A 16310-nucleotide genomic window follows, 5' to 3' on the forward strand; every position below is an offset into this window, starting at 1 on the left:
TCCAGGAGGAGGAATCAAAATGGTATTAGAACAGGGAGTTCACTCTGGAGCTGATCACCAAGGAAGAAAAGATGATGTGTTTCTAGAGATCCAGTTCACTATCACAGAGGCATTGGAGAGAGATGAAGGGAACAAGAAGGGTGCTGGAAAAAACAAAATGATGAACCGTGCTCTCAGAGAGGCTGGCAGAGGGGAACATAGAACAGGAAGGCTTTGAGGAGCAGCAACTGGGCTGAAAAGTAGCTTAACAAAAATAAAAAATCTTGGCAATCATACAGTCAACTACGATGAGGTGTCTAATCAGGCTCATTAATCAGTGTAAAGAGTTTGCCGCCCTCCCCCAACAAAAAAAAAAAAACCCGCTTCATAGAAAAATCAGGTGCTGTCCTTAAATCTTGAAAATCCCACCTTATAGATAAATATCATCAGGGCAAGTTTCTATAGGTAAAATGAGTTCAACAATAATAATATGCAAAATAAGAAATGATGAGAATTAAGAGTAAAAGCTTTGAGTATCAGGTAATGGGCAGGTAAGTGGCTTGTGATGGTAGCTCTCATAGGGCCCTCCCCTTCTGTCTCCTACTTTGCCTTTCTTCTTTTTGCTCTCTCCATTTCTATCCCCTCTACCCCCAACTGGAGGCACAATTTACTCTAGGGAACTGTCTGATTTCCCCTCTTCTGTGCTCTCATAGCACCTTGCATATATCTCTATGACAACACTCATCACACTCCATTATATAGGCATACCTCAGAGATATTGGAAGTCTGGTTCCAAACCACCACAATAAAGCAAAACTTACAATGAAGCAAGTCACACAGGTGCTTTGGTTTCCCAGTGCATACAAGAGTTATGTTTACACCATATAGGAGTTTATGAAGTGCACCATAGCATTATGTCTAAAAACACAAGGTACATAACTTGACTAAATAATGTATATTATCTAGGGTGAAACAGATCACCAGCCCAGGCTGGATGCATGAGACAAGTGCTCGGGCCTGGTGCACTGGGAAGACCCAGAGGAATCGGGTGGAGAGGGAGCTGGGAGAGGGGATTGGGATGGGGAATACATGTGAATCCATGGCTGATTCATGTCAATGTATGACAAAAACCACTACAATATTGTAAAGTAATTAGCCTCCAACTAATAAAAATAAATGGAAAAAAAATGCTTTATTGCTAAAAAATGCTAACCATCAAATGGGCCTTCAGTGAGTCATAATCATTTTTCAATCATAACATCAAAGAGCACAGATCACACAAATATCGCAAAAATTTTACCAAAAACATGATACAGAGACATGAAGTAAGAAAATGCTGCTGAAAGAAGGGTGCCAACAGACTTGCTCGATGCGGTGCTGCCAAAAACCTTCAGTTTGTTAAAAACACAATAATGTAGTATATGACAAAATGAAGTAAGCCTATGAGTCCTGGGTGACTGTTGATTCCCTCTGCCCCTCGAGATCCTAAAGACAAAGGACATTGATTGGCAAGCTGCACCCTCAGCAGTTTGCATAGCACCCAGCTCAAAGCAAGTGTTCAGTGGAGGACAAACACCACTGAGGAACAAGTGAATAAGGAAAAGTACAGATGGGTGAAGCGATTGTGCACACAAGTATATCTTGCCACTGGCAAGAATAAAATTGGCACCCAAATAACCTAATTCTATCACAGCATGAATACCTTGAAAAGGATCAATCCCTGAGATGTATCTTACCCCAGAGTAAACACGTTCTTTATAAATCAGGCTTCCCAAAATATTTCTATGATATCTGGCATATAGTTAATTTTTGACACCATAGTTTTTCACAGAAATTACATTTTTTATCAGTTTGAAAAATCAAAACTAGATGATGTACCCTACATGTATTCTGGCCACAGCCTTAAAGAGTTTAGTATAATTTCATTTGAAATTCATTTGTATTTCTTTCCACAATACTACTTATACATCTAGAAATCTTGACTTCTTCCTTTGCTATTATACATTTCTGCACAATAACTTTAAAATCTATTTTCTTTCCTTTTTCCCATTTTCCATGTTACATTGAGGAGATAATATAAATGCCTAAATAGGTGGTGGTGGTTTAGTAGCCAAGTTGTGTCCAACTTTTGTGACCCCATGGACTGTAGCCCCCCAGTCTCCTCTGTCCATGGGATTTCCCAGGCAAAAATACTGGAGTGGGTTACCATTTCCTTCTTCATGGGATCTCCCTGACCCAGGGATTGAACCTGGGTCTCCTACACTGCCAGCAGATTCTTTATCAACTGAGCTACCATGGAAGTCTGCCTGAATAGGAGACAACCCCAAATATAAGGAACAGTCCCTTTTTATAAATGATAAGATCTAAAAAAGAAAAAAGGAAGAAACGAATATTCTGGGCAAAGCTGAATAATTTTACAGGACATCTTAAATAGACAACTATCTACCCATAACATTTCATTTATGGATCTAGTTATTATGCATAGTTGTATTAAATGCATTATTTAATAGGTAATATTAAATAATAGATAAATTTTAAAATATTACTTTTTCCTTTACCGTGACACCTTGAAATAATTTCATTGACTCTCTTCCCATGAATCTTGACCTCAAGGTTTTCCCCAACCCAGAGCCATTTTTCAAGTTCTCTAAAGTTTTCCAAAACTATCATCTTCCAATCTGTCTAAGTTGTTTGAGGTAAAGCACTTTTATGAATCTGTATTTGATGCTTTCTTTGGATATTTTAAGCAAAGTCACAAGAGTCCAATTGTATAATATTAGGATTTGTTTCCCCATTTGTCTAATAGGTAAATATATGTGAGCTCTACAAGGTGACAAAAACACCCTGCAATTTGTTATTAAGTGATTTTTTAATGCCACATATATAATGACATTAAGTACTTGCAACTATCACAACATGCTTCCAGGAATAATGACTCATCTTTTGCTGAGGAGGTTTTTTGGGTTTTTTTTTGCCTCTTTTTAAAATTTATTCTCCAGATAATTCCTATAAAAATTCCAAACTGGCGTAACTAATGCCACTATTTTCCCTCCTCCAAATACTTTGTCATTCAAAATGAAAGAACTGATAGAACACCTGGTAATGTAAGAACATGATAAACATTTGAATTTAGGAAAATTCCTTTCTTCTGAGGGATTAAAAAGGGGGGAAATACCTTGTATTTGAACATATATAATGTTTCCTTTCTCCTTTGCAGCAACATTCATTCATTTACATCTATTTGGCATAAACTAAATTTGGCATTAACTCTAGCAAACCAGATGCTTCAGCGGATTAGAGCCCAGGCTAGTATCTTCCTTGGTAGATGTTGTTTTCACCCAGGCTGATTTGGTTTTCAAGCATTTACAAAATTGGTAACAAGCTATTTCAATTTTTAAATTGCTTTGTGAGGTTGAGTCTTTTATTTATTTTTCATTTTAAATATGTCTCCTTTCTCTTTTCCTTGTATTTCTTGGAGCAATCACAAATGCAATATATGTAGCTTCCCATGTCAGCATAAGCAAATTCATTCTGATGTGAAGACAACTCCACACTGAGTCCCCAGTTTATGCAAGTTGTCAGGGAAACTTCAAGGACCCAGTGTCCCCATTCAAAAATTTCAAGCTCTGTAATAAGTTTCCCACAGTTACTTTGCATATTCCCAGCTGAACTCCCAGGAATACTGTCACTTGCTTAGAATCTCTATAATGATTCAGAAACTGGATACATTTCTTCAAAATTCTCCTCTTGGCAAGACTCAACATTTCTTTTCCACTTCCTATCATCATTTTAGTTATTCTTTTATTTCAAAAACATATCATTTCTTTTCCACATGTTGTCTATTGTTATCTGTTATTACAACAAATTAGTTTGACTACTTCATTTACTATGTTCAATATCTGATGCTTGATTCAGGCACTATTACCCTGATTATCTGGTTATTCTGACTTTTTCATCCTGGGCTATCTGCTGCTGCTGCTAAGTCACTTCAGTCGTGTCCGACTCTGTGCGACCCCAGAGACGGCAGCTCACCAGGCTCCCCTGTCCCTGGGATTCTCCAGGCAAGAACACTGGAGTGGGCTGCCATTTCCTTCTCCAGTGCATGAAAATGAAAAGTGAAAGGGAAAGTGAAGTTGCTCAGTCGTGTCCAACTCTTAGCGACCCCATGGACTGCAGCCCACCAGGCTCCTCTGTCCATGGGATTTTCCAGGCAAGAGTACTGGAGTGGGGTGCCATTGCCTTCTCCACCCAGGCTATCTAGATCACCTAAAATTTGGGGAAACAATTTAGTAATCGTGGTTTAGACTCCGCTGGTATCACTGGCTTGATTTTAATTCTGGTTCCACTATTTACATTCTGATTGACCTTAAACAGGTCAGTTACCTCTTTTGTGCTTCAGGTTCCTTGTCAATATAACTGGCTCATGTGAGGATTAAATAAGTTAATGTATGTAAACCATTTAGGACAGTACCTAACATAGGTTAAGTGTTCAAAAAACATTAAACTGTCCTACACATTACACTAGGAGACAGGCTTCCCAAATGGCTCAGTGGTGAAGAATCCGCCTGCCAAGGCAGGAGACACAGGTTCGATCCCTAGGTCAGGAATATCCCATGGAGGAGGAAATGGCAACCCACTCCAGTATTCTTGCCAGGATAATCCCATGGACAGAGGAGCCTGGTGGGCCACAGTGCATGGGGTCGCAAAGAGTCGGACATGACTGAGCAGGAGCACAATGACAAGTAGATCATCTCCTGAAGGGGTGAAGAACTGAGACCACGTACAAAGGCCTGAACGAGAAAGGCTGCGTGCCTCTTTGACAATGAGCTCTGTCTGCACTCTTGTGCTACACTGTATTGTTACTGGGATGGGAGAGGGAGTAGAAATGGTGACCCTGGGGAAGGAAGCAGAGATCAGAACATGGAAGGTCTTTCATGCTGTGCTGTTGACTTTATCTCAAGGTCAAAGAAAACAGGTGGGATGTGAAGTGTTAAGTAGGGAAGTGACATGATTCTATTTCCCTTTTAGAAAGTTCAGGTTGAGTGCATTGTCAAAATAGATTTGTGGGGGCTAAACTATAGGCAAGACACAAAGTAGAGAAGGAACAGAGATTGGGAAGTTCCCAAAGATGAGACAAGCTAATGAGGAATGAGGTGTCAGTGAGAAAGAAGAGAGACGGTTGGATTCAAGAAATAAAGGAGAGAGACAAGGGGACTGATACGGTTTGCGACTCTAGTTGAAAGTCAGTTGTTGTTGTTGCTTAGTCGCTAAGTCGTGTCTGACTTTTTGTGACCCCAAGGACTGTAGCCCACCAGACTCCTCTGTCCGTAGCATTTTCCAGGCAATAATACTGGAGAGGGTTGCCATTTCCTTCTCCATGAAAATCAGTTCAGTTACAAACCCATAATAATAAGTAAAGCAACTTGTCCAGTAAGTTCCAAAGATAGTAATGGATGAATATCATTTTCCCAGTTCTCCTCTGAAGTAGCTTTTAGACTGTTATATAATGGATATTAATGAATGTAATAATTTCTAAACTACATCAAGCACTTCCCATTGGACAGGCAGAGTGCTACTAGCTTTATGTGTATTTTCTTGCTCTATTTTCCCAGCAAGTCTATAAGGTGGGCACAGTTATTATTTCACTTTACATATAAGAAATATTAGGTAGTATCAACCATATCATTCATTTTTGTTGATTCAATAAACATATATTACTTATTTTATATATATAAGTCATTACACTAGGGGACACAGAGGACAGGAAAAAGAATACATAGTATGTGCCCTAAAGATGTTCACAGTTCAGTGGAAAGAAAATCTCAAACTGATAACTGGGAAAATTCCACTAATTTACTAATATACTTCTGGTATATATAATTGCTGGTATACTAATAGCAGTCTGGTCCAAAACTGTGGGAAGATTTTGGAAACAATCATCTTTAACAGAAAAGGAAACTTCAGCTCAAATGCACCTATCAGTATAAACTCCCAATGTCAAATAAAATCCAGTATCTGGGCAACTGTCTGCAGTTGAACTGGTTGTGAATAAATTTTCACAACCACGAGAGAACAGGAAACAGAGTGAGTTAAGGTAGTATGGATTCATTTAGCACTGGAGGTAGGGAGACTTCACCCCCAAATCCATCCCTTTTCCACTCATCAAACCATGCCTTTGGTTTCAAGTGTGCATCTGCGCAGAGGAAGGCACCACGTGGGCCAGTGGCAGCGCTGGCCAATGATATTTCTAGTGTCCAAAAAAGGAATACCATGATTATTTACAATTGACTTATTCCTGCTTGCTTTGTTCTTCAACAAAGACTTCTAGATAGGCTTAAAAGTAGTCATTTCCTCCTCAGATTAAATCCTCTCAAACTGTGTTTGATTTTTCACATTCTGAGCCCTGACTTTATATATAACAAGGATAGGTGATATCAAGGTAATATGATGAGTCAGAGGCTTTTGGAAACTAAGACTTTTTCAGGTCTCAGTCCAATGTCTTTAACTTGTGCTCCGTGAACCATGATAGGATCCAAGAGCTATAGTACAGAGGTTTTCAAAATATTATCAAGGATTTACTGTTTTTCTTAATGTCACTTCTATCAGCAATCTATTCCTGCTGATAAAACTACTGTAAATTTTTGTAATCATTGCTTTTATTTCCCACTTGAGTAATAAATATTTCTCAGCACTGATAAAATTATCATTTTTGCATTTCTCCCACCCATGCCCTTAGAATTACTATAAATAAAATATAATAAGATGACAGTATACACTTAAATGAGCTCAGTGTTTTTCATTTTCTTATGCACATTCTTTGAGAGATTAAAAGGAAGTAAACCATGGAAGATTGTAAGGCAGTGAGCATGGAGTTTACAGTACATGATTCTGTTTGTATAGTAGAGAGCTGGGGGCCCAGTGCCTATTAACTGGGAATTTATTGTCTAGATTCTTGAGCTTAGAGGCTCAAGGAAGGAATTCAAGAGGCCCCTTTGCAGGAGACCTATGGTGCTCAAAGATGTCCGTGTGCAAAAAATTACACCAGCAAAAACTCCCTTTTCTCACATAAACAAGGCCAGGAGAAAAGATGGGAAATCAAGGAGGGAGTGGAGGCATTCTGCACTGCCCAGCATTATAGTACCTTATTTATTATTAAAATGAAAATGTATATTTTTTTAGGCAATTTTTATTGCAGTAATTAACTCATTAACAACCTCTAGAGAGAAGCCAGACTCCTCTGCAGGTTGGTTTGCAGAATTTTAACAACCTAGATAAGAGAAAATCAGGGTGCCAGGTTCTGGAAAAGTCCGGGACTCCACAAACAGCTCTGATCTATTCACTGTATCATCTCACAGAGAAGTGTGAATTGCAGATTAAAATAGAGGATAATTCCTCACTACATATACAGCACAATAGGTAAGGCTAATTTAAACAAGCAATGTTTCCAGCATTAAAAAGAAACAAAATAAACAAACAAACTCAGACTTGATTCTCTCCCCCTACCTCTTCTGAGCTGGAATAGAAGCTAGTTTATTCAAGAGTTCATCTCCGCCAAGCTGGCTGGGCTTTCTGACTGGGGAGAGTAAGGTAAAGGCAATGTAAAGTGTGGGACAGGAAGGAATTTGGAGGACAATTCAGCCTCCAAGGCACTAACCATGTAACTGGCAACACTGATGTGATCCCATGATATTTTGAATGACATCCGATGTGGTACCCTGGCCTCCAATGTCTGGAGTTTGGATGTCTTTGTTCTCCATGGGTGCCAAGACTGCAATTCGAATGGAGTGGCACAGAAATGGAGCGTGAGGTAACCCAGCATAATACAACTTGCCAGCAGCATGGCAGTAGGGTTGGCCACATTCTTATCGGCTCTAGTCTTGCCTGATTGCCTCGCGGCTGTTTCAAACACTGCATATATGTGGCCAGAGTTGGCACCTGGAACAAGGCCTGCTCCCCCAACCAACCCTGTGCAGACATCATTGACAATGTTGCCGTAGAGACTGGGCAACACCATGACATCCAGCTGCTGGGGCCAGGATACCAGCTGCATGGGGGTGTTATCCACAGTCATGCCCTCTAAGGTGAGCTGAGGATAGTGGGCTGCCACCTCCCTACAGCACTGGAGGAACAGACCATCTCCCAGTTTCATGATGATGGCCTTGTGCCTGGCTATCACTTTCTTGCCCCCCATCGATGGGCCAGCTGGAAAGCATATTCAGCAAGGCGCAAACACTTGGCCTTAGTAATGATCTTCAGGCTTTCTACCACTCTGTTCACGCTCTCGTGCTCCAGTTTGCCGTATTCACCTCTGTGTTTTCCCGAACAACTAAGATGTCTACGTTCTTGTGTCTGGTTTCTACCCATGGCAGACTCTTAAAATGGACGATGTTGGCACAGAGATCTAGAGTCCTGCAGAACACACTGTTTCTGGATTTGTGAGATGGTGGCAGGTTGTAGTCAGTTTCAAAGCTGCCCTTCAAGGCCACGTGGTTTTGACGGATTGCCATGATGGCATTGTGAACATCCTCTTCACCTAGAAGTGGAGGTAATCTTCACTTCCTCAAAGTCCAAGGGCACACATGCATGTCTGCACTCATTCTTGACATGCAGCATAAGTTCAGGCCGATGCCACCCTCAGGAATCACAGTCACCGTGTGCCATCCGCCGTACATGGCTGCAGGGAGAATGCTGTCTTTAAAAGAAAAGCTCCTCAGTGAGGTCTCATTGCCAAGGAAAATCTCCCAAGAATGGCCTAGAACAGTTGGTGGGAACGTGGCCTTCACAGAGCGCCTGATAGATGTCAGCATCTGGAGTGTCATGATCTTTAAATGGAGATTTAGTTTAATTTATGTAAAAACATGTGTTTTTCCTCTTGCTTTGAATGGGATTCTTTTGGTAGAATTCTAGATGCAAAATTCTTGCTTAGGTCACAGTTTTCTCCTTTGTATTCTATTTTTGACAGACATTTTACTCTCTTATGAGTTAGAGTACTAGTTACCAGGAGATGTGGTGTGTTATAGAGTAGACAATATACTTTGGAGGTGGATAATTCATTAGGCACATTCAATGTATCTATGTGATACATTTAAAAATAGACTTGATATTTTATAACACTTTTAGGTTCACAGAAAAACTGAATAGAAGATACACAGATTTGCAATGTGAAGATTTCCTATACCATACCTATGGCTGATTCATGTTGAGGTTTGACAGAAAACAACAAAATTCCATAAAGCAATTATCCTTCAATTAAAAAATAAATTTTTAAAAAAAGATCTTACACATTTATTACAACTGATAAACCTACACTGACACATCGTTATCACCTAAAATTCATGGTTTAAATTAGGATTCACTCTTCATATTGTACATTCTGAATTTAGACAAATGTATGGTGTGTATCATCATTGTAGGTTTATACACAGCTTCAATGCCCTAAAAAATCTGTTTTGCTCCTTCATCCCTCTTTCTCCATGAACATTGGTAACTGCCAATCTTTTTCCAGTCGCCATGGTTTTGCACTTCCCAGAATGCCCTATAATTTGAATCATACAGTATGCAGCCTTTTCAGATTGGCTTCTTTGACTAAGTAAAATGCATTGTTTCCTCCATGTTTTTTCATGGCTCTGTAATGCATTTTTTTTTTTTTGCATTGAAAATGGCATTGTCTAGATGTACCAGAGTTTATTCATTTATTGAAGCACATCGTGGTTGCTTCCAACTTTTCTCAAGGATGAACAAAGCTACTATAAACATCCATGTGTGAATTTTTTTGGACATAAGTCTTCAGCTCATTTGGGTGAGTAACAAGGAGCTGAATTGCTAAGTCCTATGCTAAAAGTATGATCAGTTTTGTCAGAAACTGCTAAACTTTCAAATGACTGTACCATTTTGCATTCCCACAAGCAATGAGAATACCAGTTGTTTCACATCCTTGCCACATTAGGTGTTCGAGATTTTGGCCATTCTAATAGGTATATAGTGGTATCTCATTTTAATTTTCATTTCTCTGATGATATATGATGTGGACCATCTTTTCATATGTTTATTTGCCACCTGTATATCTCTTTTAAAGTTTTTGCCAATTTTTTTTAAATCTAGTTGTTTGTCTTCTTATTGTTGAATTTTAAGACTTTTTTGTATATTTTGGAAAACATTTTTCTTTATCACATGTGCCTTTTACAAGTAATTTATCCCAATCTGTGACTTGCCTTCTCCTTCTCTTGATAAAGTCTTTTCGCAGACCAGAAGCTTTTAATTTTGGTGAACTCTAGTTTAGTATTTCTTTTATTGATCTTGCCTTTGGTGTTGTATTTAAAAAAAAGCATTGCCATACCCAAGGTCATCTAGACTTTCCCTAGAGTTTTGTAGTATTACATATTAAGTAGAAATCTACGATCCATTTTAAGTTAATTTTTGTGAAAGGTTTGAAGGCTGTGTCCAGATTAATTTTTTGCATATGTAATGTCCAATTGTTTCAGCACCACTTGTTGAAAAGACTATTCATCATGCTGCATTTGCTCCTTTTCCAAAGATCAGTTAACTATGCATATGGGTCTGTTTCTGGGCTCTCTATTATCTTCCACTGACTTATCCACCATCCTTCTGCCAATACCACAGTGTTGTGACTGGTGTAGCTTCATAGTAAGTCTTGAAGTCGAGGGCTGTCAGTCCTCCAGCTTGTTCTTCTTCAATAGTGTGCTGGGTCTTCCCTTTAAATACAAGCTTTGGAATCAGTTTGTCAATATTTACAAAATAACTTCTTGGTATCTTAATTAAGTTTGCATCGAAACTATATTTGATACCTTGAAAACTTAACAATATTGTCTTTCCATCCATGAATATGAAATGTTTCTTAATTTATTAGCACTTCTTTGATTTCATACATCAGAGTTTCATAGTTTTCCTCATAGAGGTCTTATACATACATTGTTAGGTTTATACCAAAGTATTTGATTTCTGAAAATGCTAAAGTAAATGATATTGTAGTTTTAGTTGGAAACTGGTGATTAAGAAAACAAATGACTTTGGTATATTAACCCAGTAACCTGCAAACTTTTTGTAATCACTTGTGAGTTCCAGGAGTTTTGGGGGTTTTGTCTTTTTCATTTATTCTTTCAGGGTTTCTTGATGAGCTTATCATCTGAAAACAAAGACAGTTTTATTTTTTCTTTTTCAATCTGTATATTTTTTTTAATCTCATTTTCTTGTCCTATTATACTAGCTAGAAACTCCCGGATAATATTTAAAAGGAGTAGTAAAAGGGGACATCCTTGCCTTGGACCTGATCTTAGTGGGAAAACTCTGCTTCTCATTACAAATTATGGTATTAGTTGTACATTATTTGTAAGTATTCTTTATCACAGGGCTTCCCTGGTGGCTCAGTGATAAAGAATCTGCCTGCAATGCAAGAGACACAGGTTCGATCCCTGGGTTGGGAAGTTGCCCTGGAGAAGTAAACGGCAACCCACTCCAGTATTCTTGCCTGAGAAATCCCAGGGACTGGGGAGCCTGGCAGGCTGCAGTCCATAGGGTCCCAAGAGTTAGACACGACTTAGCGACTAAACTACAACATTCTTTATCAAGTTGATGCAGTTTTCCTCTACTTCTAATTTATTGAGAGCTTTTTATAATGAATGAGTGTTGAGTTTTGTCAAATGCTTTTCTACATCTATTGATAGGATCATTTTATTTTTTAGCCTGTTGAAGTGATGGATCATACTAAATAATTTTTTGACTCTTGAAACAACCCTGTATATCTGGGATAAATATCACTTGATTGTGGTGTGTAATTTTTTTTACACATTGCTGGATTCAATTTGTTAGCATTTTGTTGAGAATTTTTGCATCTATGATCATGATAGATATAGGTTTGCAGCTTTCCTTTCTTGTAATGTCTTTGTCTGGCTTTGTAATCAGGATAATGCTGGCCTCATAGAATGAGTTATAAAATATTCCTTTTTCTTCTATCCTCTGAAAGATATCGTAGAAAACTGGTATAATTTCTTCCTTAAGCATTTGGTGGAATTCATCAGTGAATGCATCTGGGCCTGGAAATTTCTGTTTGGGAAGGTTTTTAATTTGTTGAGTCAATTTTAAATCTATATATAGATGTATTCAGATTGTCTGTTTCTTCCTGTGCAAGTTCTGGCAACATGGGTCTTTCAAGGAATTACTACCTTTCATTTATGTTATAAAAAATTTGTGAGAAAAAAAGTTGTTAATAGTATTCTTTTATTATCTTTTTAATGTCCAAAGTATCTGTAGTGAGATATCCACTCTTTTCTGAAAGTAGTAATTTGTGTCCTTTTTTCCCCTTAATTAGCTTGGCTTGATACTTATCACCTTCACTGATCTTTTCAGAGAATCACTTTTTGATTCTGTTGAATTTATCTATTAATTTTTTTTTCTTTTCAATTTCATGGGAATATTTCTTTTCCTCTGCTTACTTTAGATTTAATTTCCCTTCTTTTTCTAGGTTCCTAAGGTGGAAATTGGGCTTCCTGGGTGGCTCAGCGGTAAAGAATCCACCTGCAATGCAGGAGACATGGTTTCAATCTCTGGGTCGGGAAGATCCCCTGGAGAAGGAAATGGAAACTCACTCCAGTATTCTTGCCTGGGAAATCCCATGGACAGAGGAGCCCAGCAGGCTACAGTCCATGGTATTGCAAAGAGTGGGACACAGCTTAGTGACTAAACAACAACAAAGGTGGAAGTTGGATTACCGATGCTAAATGTTTCTTCCTTTCCACTATATGCATTCATTAATATGTATTTCCCCAGAACCATTGCTTTCACCAATCTCACAAATTTTCTTAAGTTGTGTTTTCATTTTCATCTTGCTCAAAATTAAAAAAAAAAAAATTGAAGCTTTGACTTTGACCCTTATGTTACTTAGAAATGTGTTGTTTAATCTAATTTATCTGGGGATTTTTTGAGCTCTCTTTATATTATTAGTTTTTATTTATACTGTGGTCTGAGTGCACACATTGTATGATTTCAGTTTCTCTGGATTAGTTAAAGTGTGTTCTGTGGTCCAAAATGTGGTCTGTCTTGGTGAATGTTCCATGAGAACTTCAGAAGAATGTGTATTCTGCTGTTGTTGGATGAGTCTATAGATGTTAATTATACCCAGTTGTTGATGGTGTTGTTGAGTTCAACCACGTCTTTCCTGATTTTATGATGGCTAGAGTTTATTCCTTTTATTCTTGTTAACTTTGTAAGAAACTGTTGAACACTTTTCCAAAACGGCTGTACTATTTTATATCCCCATCAGTGTAAGAAAATTACAGCTTTACAACTTCACCAACACTTGGTATTATTATACTTCTAATTTTAGTTATTCTAATAGGTTTTGATAGTATCTCACTATGTTTTTTATTTGTGTTTCCCTTCTCACTATGATATGGAGTGTCTTTTAATATATTCTCCCAGATCAGAGCTACAAGCATTAATACCTGATATTTCTATAAATCAACCACTCAACCCTGGAAGGCAGGGAAACTCTTAGCTTCCCAAAACTATATCATTTATGCAATTTAATTGAAAATTACACATATCTTTAATTTTAAACCAGTTACAATCCCATTCTCATTTAATTTTCAGGCATCAACACCCCTGACGTAGATTAGTATTTGTTTGGGGAAGTAGGTGACTCAATTATGAAGACTTCCAAAAAACTGTTAAAAGTCAAGAAGATGAGAGGTGTAGACTTAATAATGGCTACTACTATAGATCACCTACCACATCTAAGGTACTGTGCTGAATAATTTCATACATCATTATAAGTCACCAAGGTAAGCATTATAATTCCCATTTTATGGATGAAGAAACTGGCTAACATAGATTCTACAAATTCACCTATTATGAAGGAAGAGAGAATGGCAACAGGAGATGTGAATATTTTTAGGTGTCCAAGAGAGGCCAGAGCTTCTCAAACTTGATCAACCTAGGATATCATTGAAATTTACATTCTAATTCAGTGTGTGTATTCTGGATTCCACTGGCCCCTTATCACACTTTGAGCAGTAAGGATCTGCATTTACATCCTCACAAGGTCTGGACAAGTCTGGGTCAGCATGTGCCGGGAATAAAGGAAAGAAGCAATACTGCTCCTTTCTAAAAACTGATCTTAAATGGCAATAGAGGAGGAGCCATCTAGATACCTGTTTGTCACTTAATATGGCACACAAGATGCATAATTGCTGTCCACCACCAGTGCCTTAGGCAAGAGCAGGGGATAATACCAGGAGAGAAGACTGGCAGAAAAATAACTCAGACCCAACTACACAATTTTTTTTTCTACCAATGGGCCACCCCTTATTATATAAGTATACACCCCAATCCTCTTCTCATCCCTGGAAAGGACATAAATCTTTTAAAAGTATGGATAAAGAAGGAAGGAGGCCTTGAGACTAGGAGAATAAATTGGAGAGTAGTTGAAATTTTAATGGCCAGATTAACCTACAAACATCCCTAGACATTAGAGAAAGCTCTTAGTCTCAATGGGACAAAATTACAATAGGGTATAAGAATAATAAGAGTGCCATGGTTTCACATATTGAGTGCTAAGAGTTCAACTAAAGCTGTTATTAAGTGTGATGCTGAGATAGTAAAAAGGTTTGGGGGGGGGGCAGATAATACAGTTTACATTTAAAAATGATCCCAAATTGGAAGCAATTTGGAGAATAATTAGTAAGGTGACTAGCCTGATGGCAGGAAGGCCAGTTAACAGACTGTGATGCTGGTTCTCAAAGTGATCCCCAACACAGACGCATCAGGGCCACCCTGACCTGGGAAGGAATGCAATCTCTTAGAACTATCCCTGAAAATACTGAATCTGAAGTCTGCAGTAGGGAACCCAACAACTTGTATTTTAATGCTTCTGATGCATGCTGAAATCTGAGAACCACTGGGCTAAGAAATAGTTCTAGCAAAAAATGATGAGCAGTTGTACTAAGATGAAGGCACTGAGGAAAGATGGAAATGCTTTCAGGGATATTTAGAAGATAAACAGGACTAGGCTATTGACCTTGGAGACATGGAATATTTTTCTTAATGTTCTAAATGAACTGGGTGAATGATAATATAATCAATGAAAAGGTACAACACTGAATAAAGAGCAGCTGGGTTGGGGGCATAAGATAGAAAATGAGTTCAGTTTCAGACATGACATGTTTGGGGAGATGTAAGACAGCCACATAAAGATGCCCAGTGGGTGGCTTAATAAATGACTTTGCAGTTCCAGAGAAAGGATTGTGGGTAATGGCAGATTCAGGAGTCATCAACTTGTGGAAGAGAGTTCACTACACAGAAGTATACAAAATAGCATCAAGCAGAGGTTTTCAACTTTGCTTCTGCCATGACAGATGATGAATGGCATTCATATGAGACATAATCCCAGGAGTATACTCAGATTGTAATGAAAAGCAAACACACATGCATACGAACAAAAGCAGCTGGCCAAATAAAGCACAGAGTTCTCAAACTGTTTCTGTGGATCATATTTACAAAAGCATTTTACCTGCAAATGATTAGTTAAGTCATCTATTCACTGATCTCAAATATAACTTTATGGACGGAAAAATATATATGGCTAATACAATATAAAAATTACATAAAATATTTTTTAAAGATCCCATTCATACCTCTACAGGTAATATTTTTAAAAATAAGCATGTACTAATAAAAATAATCCATATTTCATAGTTTAAAAGTATAATGCATAAATTTATGCTTATATTATGTTTATATTAGTATAAACAATATTATCGCACACATCCTTAGATAATCACATTGCCTTTGATTGGGAAACCGTAGCTACAGAGTCTCCTCAATTCTGTTCTAAGTGGATAAACATGCATGCTTTCTTCATTTCTCTTCCTTATTCAAAATATGTCCAAGGGTAAAGATCAAGGAAACAAATATAAGTATACATCCACAGATAACAAATTACAATATTTCAAAACTGCTCTATCAATGCCACATCAATAACCACAGGTCCTGGATATTTTCAGCAAACATAAAATTGACTATGAATTATTAGCAACTGACTTCCAGCTAACTCTCATTTCACCTTTCCCAACACAAAGAAGCACCCACCATTAAAATGCAAATGAGTAAATATGACATCCTTATAATGGTAACATTGAGGTGAGTCCAATTATTTAAAAATGTAAATGATTCACAGGAACTTATTGTTGCTGTTTAGTCGCTAAGTCTGGTCCAACTCTTTGCGACCCCATGGACTGCAGCATGCCAAGCTTCTCTGTCCTTTACAATCTCCTGGAGTTTGCTCAAACTCATGTCCATTGAGTTTATAACTCAATGTT

At 37.9% G+C, this 16310-nt stretch overlaps 1 protein-coding gene and 1 pseudogene across 2 annotated transcripts in view; both read right to left on the reverse strand.

Moving 5' to 3' along the window:
• Positions 1 to 16310, reverse strand: part of NELL1 (neural EGFL like 1) — a 1014750-nt gene that overhangs the window by 318689 nt on the left and 679751 nt on the right. The window lies entirely within an intron of this gene.
• On the reverse strand, positions 7629 to 8798 carry LOC122431420 (annotated as a pseudogene).

This window comes from Cervus canadensis, chromosome 29 (genome assembly GCF_019320065.1).
Source record: "Cervus canadensis isolate Bull #8, Minnesota chromosome 29, ASM1932006v1, whole genome shotgun sequence".
Taxonomy (NCBI): Eukaryota; Metazoa; Chordata; class Mammalia; order Artiodactyla; family Cervidae; genus Cervus; species Cervus canadensis.